The following is an 18,546-nucleotide window of genomic DNA, read 5'->3' as shown; positions in this document are numbered from 1 at the left end:
ACAGGTAACTAAATATAGATAATACATACAGTTGCACATTATGAATAATTATTTTTTTGTCTTCAGTCATTTAATGGTTTGATACAGCTCTCCAAGATCCCCTATTTAGTACTAGTCGTTTCATTTCAGTATACCCCCTACTTCCTACATCCCTAACAATTTGTTTTACATATTCCAAACGTTGCCTGCCTCCACATTTTTTTTCCCTTTTACCTGTCCCTCCAATATTAAAGCGACTATTCCAGGATACCTTAATATGTGGCTTATAAGTCTGTCTCTTCTTGTAACTATATTTTTCCAAATGTTTCTTTCTTCGTCGATTTGCCACAACACCTCCTCCTTTGTCACTTTACCCACAAATCTGATTTTTAATATTCTCCTATAATTTCAAAAGTTTCTAATCTTTTCTTCTCAGGTACTCCGATCGTCCAAGTTTCGCTTTCATATAAAGCTACGCTCCAAACATATACTTTCAAAAATCTTTTCCTGACGTTTAAATTAATTTTCGATGTAAACAAATTATATTTCTGACTGAAGGCTTGTTTCGCCTATGCTATTCGGCATTTTATACCGCTCCTGCTTCGTCCATCTTTATTAATTTTACTTCCCAAATAACAAAATTCTTCTACTTCCATAATCTTTTCCTATTTTTACATTCAGTGGTCCATCTTTGTTATTTCTACTACATTTCATTACTTTCATTTTGTTCTTGTTTATTTTCATGCGGAATTTCTTGCATTGGACTTTATCCATGCCGTTCATTGTTCCTTCTAAATCCTTTTTACTCTCAGCTAGAATTACTACATCATCAGCAAATTGTAGCATCTTTGTCTTTTCACCTTGTACTGTTACTCCCAATCTAAATTATTCTTTAACATCATTAACTTCTAGTTCTATGTAAAGATTAAAAAGTAACAGGAATAGGGAACATCCTTGTCAGACTCCCTTTTTTTTATTACGGCTTCTTTCTTATGTTCTTCAATTATTACTGTTGCTCTTTAGTTCCTATAAATGTTAGCAATTGTTCTTCTATCTCTGTATTTGAACCCTAATTTTTTTAAAATGCTGAACATTTTATTCCAGTCTATGTTATCGAATGCCTTTTCTACGTCTACAAATGCCAGGGTTGGTTTGTTTTTCATTAATCTTCCTTCTACTATTAATCTGAGCGCTAAAATTGCTTTCCTTGTCCCTATACTTTTCCTGACATCAAATTGGTCTTTTCCTAACACTTCTTGCACTCTCCTCTCAATTCTTCTGTACAGAATTCTAGTTAAGATTTTTTATGCGTGACTGGTTAAGCTAATTGTTCTGTATTCTTCACATTTATCTGCTCCTGCTTTCTCTTTGGTATCATGACTATAACACTCTTTTTGAAGTCTGATGGAACTTCCCCTTTTTTGTAAATATTACACACCAGTACAACCTATCAATCGCTTCCTCACCAGCACTGCGCAGTAGTTCTACAGGTATTCCGTCTATTCCATGAATAATGATAATAGTATAAATAATAATATTAGTTAAAATAACATTTTTTAATTTTTCTTTATTTCATTTTTGTATGCTAAAATGTTATTAAAATGTTCCTTAATTAAAACCACAATTAAGCTGAGCTAGGATATTTGTGTAAATAGGTATTTTTATTAAAATGCCTATTTAAAAGAGCGTTCTAATTAATGTTAAAATCATGTCAACCAGTGTAATCTGTCAATTGAAGAAAGAAATATTTCCTGTTTTAAAGCATTTAAGTCAGCTAGTTAGACAGATTGTAAGAGTAAATGGAACTATACATATTTAATTGCGCAGTGAAATCTTCTATAAAGTAGCTGATAACGTATTTCCCATACATTTTTTATCAACTTCTAATAAGACATATAATTTTATTTTTATCTTTGATTATTTTATCTGCACTCTTTTTTATTCTAATTAGTTTCCTTATTTTATTCTATTTGTTATTATTATAAATAATATGAGTATTAATTAGCTTATATTTATAGCAACAGTAAAAACAAACAAAAGTTAAAATGATGTTCCATTTAATTATTACTAGTATAAACTAGACTTCATCCCTTTCACTCAAGTTTTTCTTTAATTGTGATTGAGTAACAACATAATTTGTTTTTGTATGTTTTACAGTCTAATTCGGTATTTGTTGTAAATATTAATATTTTATACATATATTTTTTTTTGCTGCAAATAAATAAATAATACCAATCCCTAATTTCACAGCGACTTAAAAAAAAATTAGAAGTAGATAACAGTTTAACAATTCTAGCGCAAATTTAACCACCCCCCTCACTCCGCTCAATCTAAACCTCATATTTTATTAGATTCGGAAGGAAGCGCAGAGTTTATCCCAACCACTCCGCCTGGCGTCTGATGTCACAGGAGGTGTACCTTGAGGAGACGGTCTAGTCGCCTAGGTGCGGAGCATTCGTGTATGGCGCAACGAAGAGATAGGTTGATCGATGTCAGAGCAGTCAATCGAAATCTAGTATCTTATTACGATCGGTTTGAAGCGTAGATTTTACCCGGACCACTCCGCCTGATCTAAACCTCATATCTTATGTAGGTTCAATGTTGCTCAGATTTTACCCCCACCACTACTCCGTGTAGTAAAGAGGTGTGTGTTAGTACAGCTGAAGGTCATGTGACATCAGAGCCGTTGTCGCCCGTGGCCAGGGCTTCAGTCGCTAGCACTTGGGAGGGTGAGATATGAACTATATGAAAACACTAGCGCTTAAGGGTAAGATATGAACTAGATGAAGATCGAGGGCCAGTCGTACGACGGCGGTCCATTTGAGGGATATCGAACATGAGACCACTAAGGCGGTGCGCCAGGAAGTCGGGGACACCGCCGATTTCCGGGTGTCTTCGATCCGTCCCGTTTATGGTGCAGCACTGAACGCCACTGTTTTGACTTCGTATGGCGCAGCGAAGAGACAGGTTGAGCGCCGCGGGAAGATCTGTTGGGTACATTGCCGGATGTCCATGAGGGAACCCGACGATAGGTGTTATCGCTGTTGGGCTCGGGGCCATATGTCCTCGGCCTGCCGCGGGACTGATCGTTCAACACTGTGTTTCAACTGTGGGAAGTCGGGCCATTTGTATGCCACTTGCACAAACCCACGGATGTGCTTGATTTATGGAAAGGCGGATCATCGGACGGCTGAGTATGCGGATCCGGAGTGAGTTTGCTATTGGAACGATGTGGACAAGTCAGTTTGCTCGTGGGGAGAGTGGCGACGGCGTGCTGGACAGCCCTCTGTGGAATCGCTTCCGTTTATATAAATCTAAGGCGTGAGAAATCTGCACCATCTTGATTCTCTCTCTCTCTCTCTCTCTCTCTCTCTCTCTCTCTCTCTCTCTCTCTCTCTCTCTCTCTGTGTGTGTGTGTGTGTGTGTGTGCATAAAAAAATATTATTTCCTTAACTTTTACAACTTTCTCTTGAATTTTCACTTCAAGATAATTAAAATTTTAATTATTTTCACATAATTAAAATACAACAGTAAAATCAAGCTACACATACTGTTAACTAAAAACCATCTTTTGTATACTATCCATTGTGCCAAAAAAAAGAGAAAAATTATTTTCAAATAGTCCATTTAGACAAAATAATTTTTAAACTTAAATAGTTTGATAACTGGAATATTATCATGATATTGTTGCGGTACAATAATCAAATAAAAAAACAATGAGATTACAAGAAAATATAATAATAAAAATACCTTTAAATTGTCATTTGTGGAGGGATGTTATTTTTTTTTTGTTTAAAAAATGTTTCACTTAAGTTATTTTGAAAAACCTGTCTACAATGGGAACCACAAAGGAACTTCATCTTAGAATGGAATTTAAAAAAATCATTCCAATTGGTGAAGAGTAATACGTGAACACGATAAAATATGAAAATGAGTACAACTGAGAAATTACTTTTTTTATGAAGTTGATTAAAAAACATCCTTTGAAAATTTTCTCATCAATAGATCTTCATGAACCTTTTATGATCCACTCCTGATTTTCTTGTGTTTTTTTTAATGGTAAAATTAAAACTTTTTATTTTAATTCACTACCATTATTTATTATTTGCAGAGTTTAATAAATTCAATAATTTTTGGAAAAAATTTTTTTTTTAGAATATATTGGTTATAATTAAAACTGAACAATTTAGATTAACTCAACACCAAACGCTGTATAAAGATATAAATCATTCATAATTTTAATAAGCCATATAATTTAAATAAGTCAGTAGTTTAAATTTATGTAACTAAGTGGTTTAGCTTCCAGAGCTGGCCAATATCCTTCCCATCAATTGAAACAAATTAAATTACTGAAAGTATTTTTTTTTCAGAATGTAGATCTTGAAATTCTGTTGAATTTAAAAATTTTCATTTTTATGTATGACTTCTATGTATATGTAAAAAGGCTATAATCATATGTAAACTAAGTGTGAGGTGTGTATGTGGCCCCATGCCCATGTGGATATATCGAACAATAATTCTTTCCGGTAATTTTTTTATGGGTTTTTTCATAAATGAGTTTTAAGTGGCATCTATTGCTTTGTCATTAGTATTAATAAATACTAAATACCTAATAAGACTGTGCTAAGCAGAATGATTTAAGTTATTCTTTATGAGAACCAGCTTATTAAATATGGTTTAGGTTTTTCTATACTATTCTTTGTGTTTTTTTTTTCATAAAAATTCTGCATTTTATTATATAAATTACTCCAAATAATATTAGCAAAATGGTAAATGATTATGTGAAGGGCTTTAAATTTAAAAAGAAAAATATATATATATTTTTTTTACTTACTAATTTTTTAATTACTGATATATATATAAAGTATTCTGTGTAGAACTAAACATATTGAAATTTTATCAAAATTCTTAAATTAGTTTTAAGAATTCAGCTTAGAAATTTTATAAATAATTTGTCATGCCAAACTGCATAGCTCTTCCATACAACTTAAACTACCACGCTTTACATTTATTTTTAACATCATAGGAAGCATAAATAATATTAATGTTACAATCTGGATATTTATTTTTATTTTTTTTAAATATCTGCTGACCTCTAAGACTGAGCATGTCTCTACATTTCATGCGGAGGTCCTGGGTTTGAATCCTGATCAGGCGTGGCATATTTTCATACGCTACCAATTTATATCGGGCTAATGACCAGAGCTGTTGATGAGTACTCTTTCATTAAAGAAAATGTTAAAAAATATATTACATAATAAAGACAAAAAATAAATACAAAAATTCAGATTAATGTAATCAAACATTAATAAAAACAAAAAAAAAATCATTAATGACTCAGTGTTATTTAAAACCTTGATATTAACATGTTACTTGACCTAAAATTATAAATATAAATCTGTATATTTTGTAATATTATTTAATACCAATAATATTAAATGATAACCCGTGTCATTGGGAGATGCTCTGGCCCCCTATAGTGGACTTGATAATGCATAGGTTTCTTATTTATAAACTTGATAAATATAGCTGTTTTAATTTTTAATGTATTTATTTTATTTTTATTTCTTTAAAAATAAAATAAAATAAAATATTGGCCACTAATAAATGCCAGTAACTTTCAGCGATACTGCAGCTAGGATTGTTTAAGTTTTTTTATCTAAACACATCAATCTGGCTATTGCCATTTTATTTTTATTTTACCTCTTCCACTTTTAGCATACAGATGACAGAACAATCAGGTAAGCAGATGGAGTTTACAGTTTTTATGAGGGGTCAAATAAATTTTTAACTTTTTTAAGGGATTTTTTCTAGGATTTACTGGGACAGATTTAGGAAACCCTGTGATAAATGATCTCTCTTGCAAGATTTTTCATATGTATTTACAAATATGAATTTTTTAAACAGCAAACTAAACCATATTTTATAATAAGATGATTTAATTAGCTTATATCAGAATGTTTCAATCAACTTGTAACCATCTTCAATGAAATATTAACTGAAAATTTTCAGCCACTGAAAATTTTTAAATAAGATATTAAAAACAATTTATTAAAAAATTTGGTTCTGTTTCTTGTTTCAATGTTTATATTTTTAAATAATTTTCATCGCATTTAACACAGACAAAATTTTAGCAGATTACTTTTTATACAGATAATACCACTCATGATTCCTTTAAATAATTATTTGTAGCATTATGCCTCCCTTGATGCCATCTGTACAGTACTTGCAGATTAAAATTGTAATATTTCAATAAATTGTTATTAGTAACTGATGTATAATTAAATTTTTACACTGTACTTACTTACTCCTAGGTGCTAAATGTCAATGTGACCCCGAGCCTCCCGAACCCACCCATCTATCTCGATTCTCTGCATGACTTCTCCAATTGAAAACGCCAAGCGTACTCAAGTCACACTTCACATCATCCATCTGTTTATTCCATGGTCAGTTTGCCCACTACCACGCCACCTCATCTCCTGCAGCGCCACCATGCCACCCTACAACAAATCAGCTCCAATGCCACCTTCCTCATCTTCCCAGGTGCCAACATCGTTCTCACATTCCATGTCACCAATCTCCAGTCCAGTCCACAACCTTACCTTCATTCTGTACACTCTCATTCACATATTTGTACTCTGTTTGATTCTCCATAAGTCATGTCCATTCAAGGCTTATTTCCTGGTTTTGTAACAATAAATTCTTTACACGGCCGAGCAGTTACCCCGACATAAGACCCCCAACCTGGAGGACCAGGGGATATTAATTTGGAGTTCCTTTCTTCTTCGTTGTTTGATTCCACCGTAGCTTACAGAGCACATTTTATCCTGGATTTTCTTTGGGTATACTCATAAGGCTCTTCTGCCAATGGATTTCTTCCTTGTTCACTTTCACGATCGTTGGCCAGTTTTCACGTGCTACCTTAGGCAAGGGCCTTGTAACAGGGTGCTACAATCTGAAGCCAGATTGACTCAGATTCTTTAATGAAACTGATATTCCTCCTGCGCCTCCTCCCCATCACTTGCATGATAAGTCCCCAGGCTTGCGATCAGCAGTATTAAATAGCACCATTGGAGGAGTCTTTACTGTACACCATATTGAATTTTTCATTTATTTTTTTTAATTTATTGATACATTATAATATTGCATAAATTACATGAAATATTAAAACATAAAAAGCTTTTAAACATTAAAATACAAATATTTTAACTAAGATTAAAATTCTTATTAAAAAAATCAAGTTTACAAACCTATGATGAAATATTTTAATGTCCCTCTGCTAACCCCTCCGAGTGGTATAGTAGCATCTGACCCTTTAATCCAGAAGGTATATTAGGTTTGAATTATAATCAGGCTTGACAGTTTTTTATAGAATAAAAAATTTCCATACCTCATCCCATGAAAAACTTAACATTTATGTGGCAAATTAATCATATGAAAAAATCTTAAATTATACATTTTTCTAGTTTTGATAGAAATTATATATTAAACAAACAATAAAAAAAGAAAATTGTATTATTATATATATATTGCTGAAAATGATGTTAGAGTTAATTAAATTTCATCATCATTGAATTACGGTGTTGCATCAATGGCGCCTGATTGGAGGTTATCTTTTATCTAAAAAAAATATATATGCAGTGCTTGACCCCAGTTAATTCTCTCATTTTATAACAATCCGTATAACTGTAAAATTCATTTAATGTAATAAAAATACTCACCTCTTTTATCATGTATTTTGTAGATGACTGACTATAGTTAAAAGTGTATGTTGCTATTATGTTTAAAAATTATCCAAAAAAGTATTTATTATTTTTATTTTCTCTTCCAAACATGATAATAGGAAAATATATTATTACTTGATAAGAAAATACAGAAGAACATATTACTTTTGAAAAAACTTAAAGTGATATTCTTTTTATATTATGAAAATTGTTGGAAAAGGAACTGAAAAATAGATGATTTTTTTAGTAGTCATAAAATTACAACATACAAAATAGATTATTTAAAGAAGAAATATAAAATAAGTATAAAAATAATGCAAACTGTAAACAGAGATTGTAAGTAAAGTGATAGCTATTAAAATTAATTTTAACAGATTGATTAAAGTAAAAAGTTTTAAATATGCCTGAAACAGAGATTATATTTAAATTTAAGCCCCAAAAAAGACTGCGAATCAGTTTTTTTATATAACTAAGCTTGTTGTATAACCCCAAATTTTTCCTACCTACTTTTATTCAATTTTTTCATAACCTGTAACAAAGATAATGGAGGACTTGGTGCATCTAATGTTTTGGCGCATCCAAACCATACTTTTCTGTGTAGGCATTCTGGGTCTGGGCATAAATGGCACATCTAATGTATTGAGAAACAATGAATGAATACTGTCTGTTGTATTGTGTAACTCGTTTTTCCTCAATGAAACTGGCAACAAAAGAAAGAAACATTCTTCCATAAAGTTGCGTCTCTTTTTGAACATTGTATTTTAGTTCACTTTCCTCATTACTTTGGCTTCATTTTATCTCTCCAATTAATCTTTTTCATGCCCGAATTTCAGATGCTTCTAGCCTTTTGGTTTTCTCTTTTTTCTTAGTATCCATATCTCACATTTGTACAAAAGTACACTCTATATGTATTACAGATCATGCCAAAAAGATTTATCCTATTTCTAAACTGTTTACCGGTAACAAACTTTCACTCAGAAAAGAAATCTGCTAGCATCAAATGTAGATTTAAGAATTAGAAGGAAATTTTTAAAAATATTTCTATGAAGTGTATTACGGTAATGTATTATGTATTATTATGGAAGTGTATTATGGTAATGAAACTACTTAAGAAAGGAAAAGAATAGAGAATGTATTGTTGAAAGAGAATATTTGAAAATTAGGTGGTTGATAAAATTTAAAATCTTGAGATTGTAAGATGAATACTAAAGAGAGAAATTTTTTGAAAATTTTATAATAAATGAACTAGGTTGGAGACCAAGCCATTCAAATTTAATTAATTAGGTAATGGAGGGGCTGTAGAAGACAAAATAGAAATACATGAAATAAATGACTGAGGATGTAGGCAGCTGTAGATTGTTACAGACCGAGGACATAGGTTATATGTTGAAGTGAAAAGATCAGCACTGAGCAGAACAAAATGGAGACTAGCATCAAGCCACTCAACTATCTGATGATTGAAAAATATTATAATGGTTTATCTATTATTAGTGATATAATACACAGAAAAACATTTAGTAAAATTTATTTATTGGTTTTTTAATGTCTGATATACTATTATATAAATTGAGTAAAATAAATTTCAAAATTAAAACTTTTGCTTCATCTTAAGACTTTCTCTGTATCTATTTTATCTATCAAAACATTAACAAATTTAAGGAGTATATAAATTATTATCTTAATAGTCGACAACAAAAATGTTAATGTACTTGTATCTGTTGTGGGAATTTTTTATCGCATTATTAAATTTTTTTTAACTTCCTATTAACATTAGATTTGCTATCAGTTATATAATACAATAAAGGAATTAAATAGTATTCTTCCACTGAACTTTTAGTGATAGAATATTTTTAAGAAAAGTTTGAACAAAGATAGTGTTTTATTTATAATTTACATAAAATATGATAAATTATATTCTAATCAAACTAATAAAAAGTATGACTTTTTATTACTGTATCATATTATTTGACAAAAGGTGCAGTAAGTTTTTTATGTATTTATTTTCTGGAAAGTATTTTTTATTGTGAAAAAAGTGTTTTAAAGAGTTACAGGCATTATTTTCACCAAAAAATGAATTCAGTGTAATAAAAGAAATGAGTGATATTTAGAAGTTAAATTATGTAAATAAAATATTCTCATTTGTCTACAATTATCATTTATTGTAATTGTAAAGAACAGCTTTATAATCTCAAAATTAATTCATGTTCTCAGTTGCTCTTAATATTTGATTTTTTTGGGAGGGTTTCATTGGCCATTTGACTGGTTTAATATTTCTATTGATACTTTGCACATTCTGAGTTACAATTCATATAAACTAAGCTTTTTTTTATTTTTTACCAAATCAAATTAATTCTATAATATCTTATGACAGTCACATAACCTAATTTTTTTCTTTTAATTTGAACTCATAAATGAAACACATAGATGCTACCTTCTGCTGCAATAGCTGGGGAAGTGATAATATCATAGCAAAATAACTAATTTTTTTTTTAATATTGTTGAAATTCCTTTAATAGTTTCCAAAAGAAAGTTTCTTCCTAATAACTTAAGTGAAAGGAAATATTTTGTATTTATTAGTCCTCATTCTTATTTAGTATTAGATTGTTAAAATATAACTCATTTCATCTTTTATTTTAAGCATTTTCAATTATAACTTTGTAAATTGGTTGTAAAACTTATGTAAAAACATGCCCTTCGGCAATATGTATCATGTTCTTAAAGTAGTTATATGTATCATGCCATTACTCCACCATTCTGCATGGCAGAGTGGTGGCATCTCAGCCTTTCATCCAGAGGTCCTGGTTTCAAATCCTGGTCAGTGAAGACATTTTTCACCCACTACAAAATTCCATTTCCATATCCCATAGACAAGCTTCAAGCTTATGTTCATGTTTTACCATATCGGTTTATCTCTCCACACTTTATTTTATAAATATATAGGTTTTTTACCTTTTACATTTGCCAACACTTTTATTCAATTATACAGAATTTTTTAATGAGCTATGTATAATATAAATTTGGAAAATTGAACAAAAAACTGTTAATAAAAAAGTAGTTAATTTTTATGGATCCTGATGTTTCATGACCCTCCCCTTAACCAAAAAACACATGTTTAGCTTTTAAATATTCTAGAAGGGTGTATATTGGCCTGTTTTTTGGTTGATCTCTACACTGGATGGACCAATTTGGATCATGGATCTCATGAGTCACATATCTCAAATTTTATGAAATATGTAAATAATTTTTTTTACATAACTAAATATCCCTTAGAAAGCTAAGATACTTTCTCATTGTATTTATTCTTATTATGCAATTCTAATTAAAGAGGTAGCAGTAAAGACTTATTTTTAGCCGTTTCTGGATTCAAAGTGACACATTCTTGTATTAATTAAATGATTCCATTACATAATTTTAGTTTTGGATTTCTTCAATTTCATTTAAGTTAGGAGATCATAAACCTAATTTTATTTTTCTTCATCAACATTTTGCTTGATATCTTCAAAGTAGATTAATCAATTGTTATAAAAGTTTGTTTAGTAACTTCTGAAAACGGGTCTTTGATGACATTTAATTTTAGTTGCAACTGATTAAGGAGGTCATGGTCACCATGAGTCCTATACATCAAAATTTAATTCAGAATAAAATAACCTTTACATAATTTTTTACTTATAGTCACATATTTCAATGGTTTCAGTTAGTTTTCTTCCTAAGTAGCAGTCAATTGAGTGTAAAGCCCTTGGTAGGCAGAGTTTGCTTTGCTGGATTTTTAATCTTATCATTTTGAAGTTGGCACCAAATTAAGAATTACTTGATTTTTTTTTTAATTTTGTACCACCTTAAAAAAGTCAAAATTCAATGAATTGAAACATATTTTTACTTTTTACAGCATTTAAGTGAGATTTACTTTCCCGACATCAAAGCTCTAGAGCTACACTGCAAGAAGGAAAGTATTGTAATCAGTAAAAAATGGTGTTAGAGTTTTTTTGCATTTCTCAATATTTCATGGCCCAGGGACTCCAAAAACAAACAAAATGTGGGGGTAATGTTCATTCATACATACATGTATGTATGTGTTGGCGTATTTGAATCTCAATAACTTTCAACTGAATAAACTGATTTAGATGAAATTTTGTACTGAGACTTGTATTTATGGGGTAATTTGTTGGTAAAACTCTGGAGTCAATATCTGCAGGGGGTGGGATAGATCATTTTTTGGAGTCAATTTTCTCAAAATTTTGCAAACATTTAAGCTCAGTACATGCATGCATGCTCATCTTACCATTTTTTTCTAATTCTGCCCCCAAAATTCCCCCTTCCCGAAAAATCAAAAAAAGCTATTTTTTTATGTACTGCATATTTTTTAACCGATTTTTTTATGTCTTCTTAGGCATAGTAGTAGTGTAGTGTAAGTAACCCAGTCAAAGTTTAAAAATATTGATTTTTTGAAGTTTTTTAAACTTTTTGGTTTATTTAAACTTTTAATGATATTAGACTTTATCTTAATGATTAAAAGTTTAAATAACAAACTTTTAATAATAATATTACAATAGAATTTCATTATAATTCACCCCCTACTCATTCCCAAAAAATAAATCTTAGGTAACTTTTTATTGATTGTACATTTTTCAGTCAATTTTTTTTTAGTTTCTTCCATTTAAATAGCAAACATACAAAAATAAAAAAAAATATTTGAAGGTGATTTTTGAGATGGGAGAGCAGAAAAATACCATTTTTTAAAACTCTTTTTGGTTTACTTAACACATAATGATTATTTTACAATAGAACTTAATAATAATTACCCCCACTCCAAAAAAGAAATCTTATGCAACTTTATGTATCATTGTTTTTTCACTACAAGGAAAGTATTGCAATTTCATTGTCAGCTTTTTTAAATTTGATTTTAATAAGATTGCATCACATATTTCCTCTTCTGTAATTTGTCTTAAAACCTGTTTATTTCAACAACCATTTGTTTTTCAACTTCCTGCATTATTACTTTTTAAAATCCTGTATTCTTTTCTATTAACCAATTGTTCATGTTCTACTGTCAGATCACATATACAACTATTTTACAACTAGTTTAAGGATTTTTAATAATATTGTTAAATAACTTTTCTGTATGAAAATCTTCTTTGCTTGTACTAGTTTATTTTTACATTTTTTACTTTTTCTCATCTAAATACAAGTATGTAGGTCCTTGTTAACCTAATTTCTTTCATATTTTGATACCATTGTTTCATTCTTATTTAAGAAATGTTGATTGAATTTTTACTGAAATAATGAATCATGCACTTGAAGGTATTTTTTAACTCATTTTTGGTTTCTTCCAAAGAATAATATATAGTGAGTCTTATCATTTTTATTTTCTTTCCGTGAATTATTTATTTAGTCTCAAATTTTTTCTTTTACTTTTTTACTTCTTGTTCTGTATTCAAACTACTTACTGTAGGGAGTGGATCATATTCTTTGTCTCATTGTTTTCTTTCTCTGTATTCTGCTATTTATCTCATCTCTTTGCTTTTGAATAATATTTTTAATTTTTTTTTTAATTCATTTGATAAATATTCTTAAAGGACAGACTATTTTCATTAGTTAACTTTCATCTAAGTTATACTAAATGATGATGAACATATGTCTTGAAATATACTTTACCATAAAATTGTGACAACTGCTTCCAATTCATCATTGTTATATATATTACCTCCTGTTTTACTTGATTCATATTTTATAGATTTTCAATGTTAAACTGGCAGTAAAAGTTGTAGATTAGATTATAAATATTAACAACAGGAAGAAAATATATTTAAAAGGTAATTATCTTGTTTTTTTTTTTTTATTACAGCTTTTAGTTACATCTATATTTTTATTCAAATTCAGATACTTTATTTTCATTAACATTTACATGTACAATTATTAAACATTATTCTATAACAACTAGTACTCATAAATAAAAATATACAATATATATTAAAAATTTACAATTTAAATATAAAAAAACAACTTTTGGTCATGCACATTGGTGAAAAAATGTGGCTAGGTAGGCTACTTCATGAATTAAGAAAATTGTGTTGAAGCACCTTCAGAACAATTCAAAGAGCAGGTAGGTGGCAGGTGAAAAAAATACGAAAAGAAATCAATTATAAAATATTACTCCATAATTTATTACAAAATTCAGAATATTTTAATCGTCTTTCTTTATGTTCCTTCTTCTGCTAAAATGTAAGCAATCATAATGGTAATCTTATGAACTGCCAATCAAGCCAAATCAGATTAATAATGTACAATTAAACCATTCTCTCAAATTTAACGAAATTAACTGTTAACGTTTAACTGTTAACGAAATCTTCCTTTACATGCAATATACTTAATATGATCAAGATATCCAGATTACTCTTCTGAACAGACCATATTACTTCAAGTTTCTGTCCTGATTGGGATAATTAATTAGGAGCAGGAATAGAAGTATAGGCTTTACCCAGTAGGCACTTGAGCCTTCAATTTAGCTTTTTGCACACCCCATAGCAGAAAACCTGATACACTTCCACAGGCACATGGAATCATTATCCCACTAAGCATCACCTACCATTGTTCTACAAATAGAAACATATCCAATTCCCATTCCATTAACTGTAAGGAAGGGTATGCAAAAAGAAAGAAGATAATCCACCCACATATTAGGGATTACTCTGTTCTGGATTGATTGAGATAATTTACTGTTCCCAGAGCCATTCCTAGTCAGATAGAAAATTTACATTACTTTTTTCCATCAATAAAATTTTCTATATTTGGCAGTAGGCTTGCATTCTGAATTTCCTTTATCATTTTCTTACATTGTCAGTGTCTGCATGCCAAACAATAAAAGGGAAAACATAATTATCTGGCCATCCTAATATTAAAGTTCAATATCAAGACTCAATTATAAAATAGCTGTTTTTTACAAACACTCAACTTTTGCCAGTTCTATTCAAATACTGGTTTTTTGACAATCTGACATGTTTTCCAAACTATCCACATTATTATAAAAGTGTACATAATTCTAGTTTCCCTACTTAGATTTCCATCCTTCTTTAGATACAAATAAAGTACACCACTGATATTTGTTTTAATATTTACTTAAAACAGATGCAGGAAGTTTCTTTTAAAGAAATTATTTAAAAATTAAGTAGAATTAATTTAACTTTTCTCTGAAATACTCATTAACCTTGTAAAACATTATTGTTAGGTAGTAAGCAATATAAATAAGTACTGTTCCCTGTAAAAAAATAACCAAATGGACAAAAAATTTATTACTTGCTTTCCATGTCCAAGTCAAAGTTTATTACTCCAGAAATAGGCAACTGACACAGTCTAGTCATGTAACAGGAGAATATTTAACTCTGTTCTTGGTACCTCAGTTGAGAGCTGACTAAAATATAAGCTTAATCCTGAATAATTCCACATTAACAGAGTATGCTTTGTGAATGAGCAGGTTCAGTTATCTACCCACCGGGTTGGTCTAGTGGTGAACACGTCTTCCCAAATCAGCTGATTTGGAAGTCGAGAGTTCCAGCGTTCAAGTCCTAGTAAAGCCAGCTATTTTTACACGGACTTGAATACTAGATCGTGGATACCGGTGTTCTTTGGTGGTTGGGTTTCAATTAACCACAAATCTCAGGTATGGTCGAACTGAGAATGTACAAGACCACACTTCATTCACACTCATACATATCATCCTCTGAAGTATTATCTAAACGGTAGTTACCAGAGGCTAAACAGGAAAAAGAAAGGTGAAGGTTCAGTTATTTGCTATGATACAACTCACTTTTGAAAATTTATCTAACATTTTGAAACACCAGCCCTTATTATTATTATTTTAGGTTTATTTATTTATGTTTATAGAAAACCATCAACCTCATTTTTATCATACTAACATGAAAGTTATTTATTCTTATATAAAACTCATATAGCTGATGATTGTTAAAGTAAAAGACCAAAAAATGAAAAAAAAGTTTTAATTTTTTAAAAATAAAACCTAACAATAATGATGTGTATTCTTGATACACTAGATCAGAATACACAATCTTAGTCAACTTAAGAATGTGTATTCTTAACAACTTAAACATAAAAAGTTGAGTTGTTAACAACTTAAGATTTAGAGATTTAAAAAGAGATGTTTGAGTTAAGTACCAAGAATAATGATATTAAAATTCACCTATAATATTAATAATAATAATATTATTTATATTATATAATATTAATATTATAATACTGTTCATTTAAAATAAATTAAAATAAGTCCTGAATGAAATGAACAAGAAAAACATATTTATTTGAAAAAACAAGGTAATGAAATTATACAAAAAAAAAAATACAAATTAAATACTAAGAATGTTTGAAGTACAACTTAAAATATTTTGTTTTCTAGACAGTCAAATTACTAAAGACATTTGATGCCAAGGAAAACAATATAATTGTTAATAACAACTTTTTGCTGGAAAGAAATTTATTATTGCATTAAAAGATTTTGGAATTACAAAGAAATTTAAAAAAAGTTGTACCTAGTATTTTTAAGGCAGTGGAAAATACAATTTTATAAATTTAGAAAAATAGGAGCTTTTGAAATGCAAATTATTGTTAATATTTCTTCATGTTATAAAAGAGTCTTGAAAATGTAGCTTAGCTGATACATTTAGAAGTGAAAAGGAAGCTTGTATTGCACGAGGAATTGGTTGAAATATGTTAAGGCACCTAGAGCTTATTAAATTAGTGGAAAGAAATGTAAAGGTATTGATTATAGCAATGGACAAAGATTGGAATTAATTAAGCAAGTAATTGAAAATGTCAATAGAATAGATATGTTGAATAAAAAGATTAGTATCGAACAGAAAAGAATAATGATGTTCATCAAACCATTCAACTGAGTAATGGTAAAAAATCTTTAAATGTGCAAGATATTCTGGTTCTTGATAAATTATTTTTCACCCCTCAAAGAAGGAGTGAAAAAATTTCCTTCATATTGGATAGTACTCTACATAAGCAGAACATTCTTGCCTAACTTTAAGTTTGTTGCTCTCTTGTCTGGTCAAGATGCTTATAAACTGATGAAAGAATATTGTCACATGTTTGTGGTTTGACAAGAATATTGAGGATAGCATCTGTAAAAATTTCTCACGTACACAATTTATTACTTTTAAATAATTATATTGTACAAAATATCTTAATTACACTAGTAAATAACAAAAGATAATTCTGATTTATAAAAATAAATAGACACTGATACAGGATTAACAAGAGATGATAATAATAAAAAAATCTACAATTCACTTAATGGAAAAATTATTTATTTTTAATGTTTACAAAAGTAAAATCTACCTTATACTTTATAAATGAATATATCACTTTCACTTCTGCTCACAAAGAATTCGCCAAACAGCTTGTTGTTTTTTTCAGCATTGTCTGAAATGGAATATACATGACACACTCTTCCCTCATTGTGTTTCTGCACAAGCACTCCGAATGCTCTTGCACTCTTGGATCACATTTATTGCAACCCGTACTTGTGTGTATCACACAATGTACTGAAACTTGTATTTATTACATGCTGAACTGAAACTTGTATTTATCGCATACTTAACTGAAACTGTCACTCTCCTGGTCCCTGGCAGTACTTATATCTCTGGGCCTCGGGCCTGTCCTCCAGTACCAATAACTGACCCACCCTTTTAGTTTTAATAAGCATAATAATTTCCATTGTCTGCATCTTCTACACTTTTCTAGAAAGAACCCTTATTGTTTCTTCTAGATTAATATTTCTTTTTTCTCTCTTATAATATATATTCATTTTTGTTGCATTAAATATATTTTATTCCTCTGAATATGTTAAATATTTCTGTTTCTGTATGCATATGAAATGGTGATAAACAAAAACATTCTCATACATTTTGTTTCAAAAGATAAACAATATTTGATAGAAATTTGCTAATTAATACATTAACAAATTTTCAGTTAATGTATTATTTTGGAAACCAAAAACATCATAGAGATTCCAGTACATGAAATTTTTTTTTTTGTTTGTTTAACATCCGGGACCACCATTAGGTATTGCTTCAGAGGATGAGATGAATGATTTGTAGTATGTGTGAAAATACTATGACTGATTGGGATTCAAACCTGCAACCTCCGGATGAAAGGCCGAGACACTACCACTCGCATCACAGAGGCCGTTCAGTGTGCATGAATTTGAGCTGCATGGACACAACAGAGATTACCTTATCACTTCTATTAAATGGACCAATGAAATATAATAGCTTTGTGAAGATACTTTGAAAGCGTGATGTAATCTGTAAAAAATTTAAAAAGAATCTGTTTATGGTAACGTTTTACTTTAACACACTAGTTACAAAAATATGTCAAAATGTAGGTTTTTTCTGATATACAGTGGTATCCAATTATATTTTAGTAATTAAAATATGGCATGATAAATCAAAACTAAGCTGTTTAATGAAACAAAACTGAATTATTTAATTATAATTTTTTTCTTGATTAAAATAATTATTGAAAAATTATTTTGTGCAGAGAAATGTTTATTTGAACCAGTGATAATAATAATATATTAATTAAAGTGCTAAAAAGAGATGTTGAAAAATTGCCGCGTTTTCTCTACTTACAACGAGCATAAAATTTGTTAAATGAGATCAAGAAGTTTTAATAAAAACTTTTGGTTATTATTAAAGAAAATATTACTAGCAACTAAATTATTCATTAACCTGTAGTATAGTTTTATATAATATTAGTATTTCAAAATTTTACGGAATTTACTTGACATTGTTTCAAATACAGAGTTTGCATGCTGTGTAATTACGCT

This window comes from Lycorma delicatula, chromosome 11, assembly GCF_047948215.1.
Source record: "Lycorma delicatula isolate Av1 chromosome 11, ASM4794821v1, whole genome shotgun sequence".
Lineage (NCBI taxonomy): Eukaryota > Metazoa > Arthropoda > Insecta > Hemiptera > Fulgoridae > Lycorma > Lycorma delicatula.
Note: the sequence above shows the minus strand (reverse complement) of the source record.